The sequence below is a fragment of the Anabrus simplex genome, chromosome X (genome assembly GCF_040414725.1).
Source record: "Anabrus simplex isolate iqAnaSimp1 chromosome X, ASM4041472v1, whole genome shotgun sequence".
Taxonomy (NCBI): Eukaryota; Metazoa; Arthropoda; class Insecta; order Orthoptera; family Tettigoniidae; genus Anabrus; species Anabrus simplex.
In genome coordinates, this window is record NC_090279.1 from 174217860 (window position 1) to 174225417 (window position 7558).

At 40.1% G+C, this 7558-nt stretch overlaps 1 long non-coding RNA gene across 1 annotated transcript in view; it reads left to right on the forward strand.

Annotated features, from left to right (window-relative positions):
• Positions 1–1951: 1951 nt before the first annotated feature.
• Positions 1952–7558, forward strand: part of LOC136886400 (uncharacterized) — a 31393-nt gene continuing 25786 nt past the window's right edge. The window contains exon 1 of the long non-coding RNA XR_010861790.2: positions 1952–2011. This is a non-coding gene — a long non-coding RNA (uncharacterized lncRNA). The remainder of the gene's footprint in view (positions 2012–7558) is intronic.

The following is a 7558-nucleotide window of genomic DNA, read 5'->3' on the forward strand; positions in this document are numbered from 1 at the left end:
TGACCCCATGTTGGCAGATCCGACTCTGGCTCAGTCCGGCGGTCTATAGAATTTGCTGAAATACATCAGCCTCGTAGAGTTACTGGCACGTAAAAGAACTACTGTAGGACTAAATTCTTGCACTTCGGCGTTTCCAAAAACCGTCAACAATTAGTTAGTCGAACGTAAAGCCAATAATATTATTATTACGGGTGTACTTCACTTTCACTGACTGCTGAATATAAGAAAACTAAGGCAACAAATTATGTTTCATAGTTCTCACGAGAGCGAATAAATTGAAGAATCTCGCACCTTAATTTATTTTGAAACATTCAAAATGATTTTATAAATATAATTTTAATAGTTTTATCATGTATTTTGATCTGTCCAGCAAAGTGAAATAGAATATGCTTGTTGTTAAGGGGCCTAACATACAGGTCATCAGCATCTGAAATGTAAGAAAAACGTTGCTTGAAAAAATGAAATTTCTAAATAAACAGCATGTTCTCCTTTCTAGCAGAATATATGTGATTCTGGTGGTGTAGGGGTAGCGTGCCTGGCTCTTACATGAAGGCCCCGCGATCGATTCTCGGCCAGGCACCGGTCTAGAAAGCCAAGAATATTGGCCGAGAGGATTCGTCGTCCTGACAACACGACACCTCGTAATCTGCAGTCCTTCGGGCTGAGCAGCGGTCGCTTCGTATTCAGTGTCCCTTCAAGGGCTGTAGTGTCATGGGGATCTTTTTAGTTGATTATATGTGGCGCGTACTAGTTGGCGAAGCGTTTCCGTACGTGAAAAATTGATTTTCCCTTTGATGTTACATTTATCATTTTAAATTACCGTCATTGTACGTGATATGTTCGCGTTTTCCAATCCCAGTAATCCGGCTACTTCGGTCGCCATGTTTTTTAAATATTACGGTCTGAGGATTGAAGTCGGTCTTTGCACGATGCACATCTCACTTAAATTTTTTGCTTCATACGTCGACGCGAGTAAGTTTCGTTGTATCACAGGTCTATTTGAACGCAGCGAACAAACCAAAGGACACGCATAATCTTCAACGCCATGTAGAGGATATGCTTGGGCTTCACACCGCGTCTGAGTCGTCAACGAATATCAATCGTAGCCATCACAAACGGAACGACGTCCTCGGTCGCGAATGTACGCGGTTCACCGAGTTGGCTACTTGGGAACGAAAACTATTCCGCGGCGTACGTCGTACAACACAATGATCGCTTTCCCAAGCCCGGCGCGAGTTCTGAATAATTTTCCTCCCTCCACAATGGAGTGTTCTCTTTGCGAGAAAAGATTTGCCTGGAATTTCGCTGCCGTCCTGAACTGAACTAATTTTCTAATATCACCGTATAAACAACCTTTAACTAAGAACTTGCCCTCCTGCGAAAGCATGTATATGGCGCTCCTAACAAGTTGTACGCCGGGCTGTGTGGCTCAGACGGTTGAGACCATGGCCTTCTAACCCAAAATGGTAGGTTCGATCCTGGCTCAGTCCGATGATATTTGAAGGTGCTCAAATACGTCAGCCCTGTGTCGGTAGATTTATTGGCACGTAAGAGAACTCCTGCGGAACTAAATTCCGGCACATCGGCGTCTCCGAAAACCGTAAAAAGAAGTAGTTGGTGTGAGGTAAATGAAATAACATTCAAATTATTAACAAGTAGTACATAGATGAGGACAACCGGTCGGAATGGTTTCAATGGCCCTGGAAAGCTGACGCCACTATTTCTAGATAGAACCCCAGTGCAGGGACATATCCAAGTCAGAAATCTCCACGTGCCAATTAAACCGAGGGGGAAGAAAATGAACTACACGTGCAAGCAATTTCCTGATCTTTTCCTTTTGTTTCGGCCTTATCGACATATTTGCATGTGCACTTCGGACTCGATAACAAGTATCATGTTGCAATACACCTTCAGGTATATATTAATCAGAGGGAGCACCAAGCATTGTCACAATACGCCTTGCATCAGTATGAGGATCATCGTTGCCGTCTGTGTCTTACTTCTCGTGCTGGTAAGATTTTTAACTTAGTTCATTTCTTCCAATTTCTTGTTTTTCTAAAAAAAAAATCTGGCCAATTTTCATAACTTTATACTATACTAGCTGTAGAACCGGACAATGACGTGGCAGTCATAGAGCATGTGCAAAGTTATCTAACCCCCAAGCTAATTTCGGCCAATATGGCGTTTTACTCGGGACGCATCGGAAATCTCATCTATCGGATATGAGTGGCAGCAGAAGTGACAAATCACAACTGAACAAGCAATGGTCAATATAATATTACTGTTGATCAGGTTTCTGAGATTTCGATGTTTTAAACCTAACCCCACGGTACTAGAGCCCCTGAAGGGCCTTGCCCTATCAAGCGACCGCTGCTTCAGCCCGAGGGCCTTCAGATCACGAGGTGTTGTGTGGTCAGCACGACGAATCCTCTTGGTCGTTATTCTCGGCTTTCTAGACCGGGTCCGCTATCTCACCGTCAGTGAGCTCCTCAAATCTAATCATGTAGGCTGAGTGGACCTCGAACCAGCCTTCAGATGGCCGGGAATCAAACCCAGGGCCTCTGGCTGACAGGCAGGCACACTACAACACCACGGGGCCGGCTTTCGGTATTTTAGGTCTGCACATTTCGTCTTCTTACTACTCCGTAACATGAGGGCTTCAAATACAAAGCGAATCCGTTCTTCTTTCAAGACTCCCTGTTGTCTTGTTTCTCAAGCGATAGTTCCTTTTACGATTTTTTCTGACTCTTTATAATCGTATTGACAACTTCCCTTGTCGATATCGACCGATGATCAAGCGGTTTAACACCTAAAGGAAATCATGACAAAACCATCGCTGTATAACACAAAAGGCTATTTCATGAATTTTATTATCATTGTCGTACGGTAAAATCGTATAAGTCATAAATGATAAGAAACATTATTCTCGATACGATGGTCGATACGACCAATAACAAATGTATTTAAAAGTTAAATTTTAGGTGACTACCCCTAAACTATCATCTTAGCCTGCAAGAATATAATTATTAATAGCCTAGACTAAACTGCCTTATGCCCCGACTTAACATACCCATTTTCATTAAATACTGTTCTTAAAATTTCTCATGGTTCGGCGTAAATATAGACTTAGCAACAAAAATCGAATTTAATGAACATATCTGTTATCATAGCAGAAACGGTAAAAATGCATAAGACATAAAAAGCAAAGTCACCTCCGTACAGGCCATGAAGGCCCTTGGAGGAGTGGAAGGTAAAGGCTTCCACCATTGTTAACCTCGGCACGTGATGGGATAGAGTGGTTAGCTCTACACCCGGCCCCCAGGAATTAACCGGGTACTCATTTTTTGTGTGGGCTGAGTGAACCTCAGGGCCATATGCACCTCCGGAAGTGTAAATCTAGTTTCTTAAATTTTACGACTTCCTGACGGGGATTCGAACCCATGTCCTTCCGGGCGAACCGAGCACGCCTTTACCGCCTCGGCCAGGCAGCCCCTCATAAGACATAAGTGGTCGAAAAAATAATTCAATACAATTAATGTAGTATTTCTCGATAGGATCATTAATAACATAGATATTTTGTGATTAAAGAGTAGGCCTTCCCGTAAACTATAATTTCACACAGCCTGAATAAAATTACTTATGCCCAGGTAGTATTGCCTCATGTCCCGATTATACATAACGATTTTCTTCAAATTCTCTTCAGCCATTATCTCACGAAGCGCGTACATATATTGAACCCATAATTCTACGATGAGAATTTTTTTTTAATTTTCTCAATATTTATTTCAAATCAACAAGCTACTTTTATTTTTGAGGGCAGCCATGTTGCGCTCCTAAGAGACTCGATGTCGCGTGGGAACGATCTCACCCGCGGCAAGCTCGTGAAATACCGTGACACCTCGGCGGACTTCGAGTGCCCGATAATTCTTTAAATTCACGGAATTCTGTGTAACGACGGATTTTGGCAATACAGTAAATAAAGAAATAAATAATCTAAATTATTCTTAAACCCTACGTGAAGACAGATCCCCAGGGTAAAACATAAATGCAGTTAAGCCTAAGTACAAATCCGCGTCAGATCAGTGGACTAGCTCCACGTGCCAAGGTCAATGGATGAAGAAAACGCGTGAAACGCCCGGGAAGAAATAATTTATTTCACCTGTTGCGAGTGTGGTAAAATTATGAGATTAACATCTAAAATAATTACAAGCCTGTCCGGAATTCTGGGATAAGTCTCATAAAAATCGGTCTATTGGACGCGAAATTAGCAGATTACGCAATCAAGCTTAGTAGTGTGTGTAGCGTCCCTCCTAAGAATATAAGAGGAACCCCCCATTGCATATTTTCCAGTGTCGATCTGGTTTTTGAAGCGGCGGTAGCTTACGCCCGTCGTCAGCAGAAAATTGTACCAGACTGATCTACAAACAACTTAATACATGTTAGTGGCTGAGGTCCACATATTCGGTTAGAAAGGGAAGGTGACTGAAAATTTCTGAACTTTTGCCGACAAACTGTGAAAGTATAGGCGTCTGTTAAAGTACACAGCAGAAAATATTATATCACTTCATGTGCGTTTGAAAGTGGTAAGAGAGTTGGGGAAGCTAGTCAGAGTAGTTCTGATTTCGCTATCTGTTGAACACCTGTCGTGTCGTGGGTGTCAGAGAGAGACAACTCTGGGAAGAAAGCAGACAATCGCAGTTGACTGCAGAAAGATTTAGGTTCGTGGTACAAATTATAACGAGGAAAGTGCGTGATTTGTGTTTTAATTTAATATCGTGTGAAAAAGGCAGTGTTTGTAAGAGTGATATGTTGGAAATGATGATGTTATTTGTGCAAATGTACGGCTAAAGGCACGAGGTCATCTGGCGACGATGTAGCCAGAATACTGAGGATGGCGCCATTTGCAGTTCTGTCTATATTTGTATTATGTTGTAGTTAGATTTTATTGTTCTGTCCCAACAAATTTTTCAAGATGATTGTCGGGTTGATATTTTTAATTATCAGGCGAAAAGTGTTATAAATTTTGGTCAGCGTGTGAAAATTTTAGTTTGTAAATTTCACGTCAAGAAACTGTAAAATGCGACGTTTAAATCTGGCGTTAACGTTCTATTAGATACTGTCCAAAGTGAGGAAAATTAGGAAAGCTATATTGGTAAAATAGTCGTGGCGAATGTCTTAATTTCAAATATCAGTTGAATTCGGAAATGTTTGTCGATAATAACAATAATAATAATAATAATAATAATAATAATAATAATAATAATAATAATAATAATAATAATAAGGTCTACCGCGGGATAAAGAAATTTTTCTATGTTAAAAGTGCATTTAACCTGTATATTTTACAAGGATCACAGGCACCTAGAATTTCAGTGAAATTCGATAGAGTTATACTTATTCATGGGAAGTAAAATTTTGGGACATCGTGTGTATCAATGATACGGAAAATCGCGGTGTGTTCTTGGATTCTCGAGGTCCGAAAGTCGTAGTATTAGTAAAATAAAGAGGTGTATTTTATAATGGTTGTTGTTTTCACTAGAGGATTGAAAAATGAAAAGGGTCTTGGAAATATAAGAAAAATGAATTGAGAGCGAAGAATTTATATATGTGGAGATGAGAGGGATAGGAATATTGAAGATGAAATGAAGCCTGGATTTTAAGTGATACCGCTGGGATAAGGCGAGGAAAATGAGTTTGAGACAGGCTATGTTTGCCGAGGAAGTATTTGTGAAACAGACTGTATTGTGACAGGCTGTAGAGTATTCCGCTACCAATCCGAAATTTGAGACGATTACTGTGTGAGGCATCGTAGATTTCTAGTAAGATCCCAAGTGAAAACGACTCTAGTAAAAGGTTAAAAATCTTGGTAGTAAAAGTCAGGTGACTAGTTACGTAAGGCCCGTATGAATATTAAGATAATGTGACCTCAAGGATAAAAGAGCATTTAGAATACATGGTTGGTGTTGTATTGAATTTCGTTTCACTGGATATGTCATTGATATAAATATTTGGAATTGACGGTAGGCGATTGGAGAGTTTCTAATGCGGTAGTGATGATTATTATTTTGAATACATCCACTAAATGGTAGACGTGTGCTGGGAATTATCATTGCTTCCCGGAAAACTTCATTGCACAGGCTGAGATTGTGTTTGAGTTGGAGAATTGTTCGTCACGTATATTTATTTTCGAGTTCACGTATTGTAACGAGATGGAGACTTGCTGCATTTTCCGACTTGCATTCGTTTAATAGTAAGAGACGTGGTTCCATGTGTATTGAAATGTCAGAGTTGGTTTGAAATTGTTAGTTCGCCTGATAAGCTAGGGGATGCGTAGTACGACCCATTTTTGACGCCCGACCATAGATTTAGGAAGTCACATGTTTTCCTTGGAGTTACTGATGATGAGACGTCCTAGTTCACGCCCGACGATAGAATTTGGAAGGTATCATGTGCATAGAGATTAGTGTTAGGATGTACAGATTTTAAGTGAGCCCGACGATAGGTCTGGGATGTCAGCTGTACATACTCAAGTCTCAGATTAGATGTTTCTTTTGTTTTTGCGAAGTGACCTGGGCGAATGTAGCATCTGCAGTAAAATATGAAATATGAGGAGGGTTAGATCGACAATAATGAGGCCAAGTAGTGCGTAGCTCCAACAGCTGAAGGGTGTTCCTTAAGATAACGGGGCCGCTATCGGTGAATGAGGGTTGCCCAAATATTGGATATCGACCTGATGAAGATTAAATATTTTTACTGTAATTCTCCATGCGTGTTGAGTTTTAATGACTTCGATTAGTTATTTTATTTTACGGACTTAATTGTTTTGTCGTTCTGGCGTCCGTTTCGTTTGATAGTGTGCATATTGACACTCAGTGTATTAGAGTGAGACTTGAGTTGCGAATGCGGTTTCGATTCGTCAGCCAGTAATATTATTTTATTTTCAATCTTTGTCGTACTTTCATTTTATTCGTAGTTGAATTCGATTAAGTAATCACTTTATAGGTAGTGTGTTGGGACAGACAATAAGTAGATGGATCTGTAATGGTAGTCATTGTTTTTTAAAGGAAAGAATTCCTTAAAGTTGTAATATTTTTCAATGTGGACTGGTAATTTTATTAAGCGTAACAAAACCATTTCTAACCTGAAAATCGGTTTGATAATAATATTTTTCAAGTGATTTACCACTTTTTAATTAACTTCAGTGTTTGGCATTTCTTCTAAATGCATGATGAATAAGTGTTTCCTGCATTTCGCAGTTTTGTTCCTTTAGAACTACGTAACGTAAGATCCTCGCGGATCATGTTGTTGTTGGTTCCTTCCGAACAGCTGTTTGGGTGATGCACATTTAGCATCGGGATTACCTTATCACTTAAGGGTGTCATGGATGACAAATACATGGTGGAATTTTATTTCAATTGTGAATGATGCTGTTAACTTGTAGTGAACACCATGCTTTCCCATAATATTTCGTAACCTATCCAAAGCAACTGATAGTCAATTTGGTTCGATTAAGGGTCCATTTGGCGGGTGTTCCGTATCCGTAAAGGGTATTCGACTG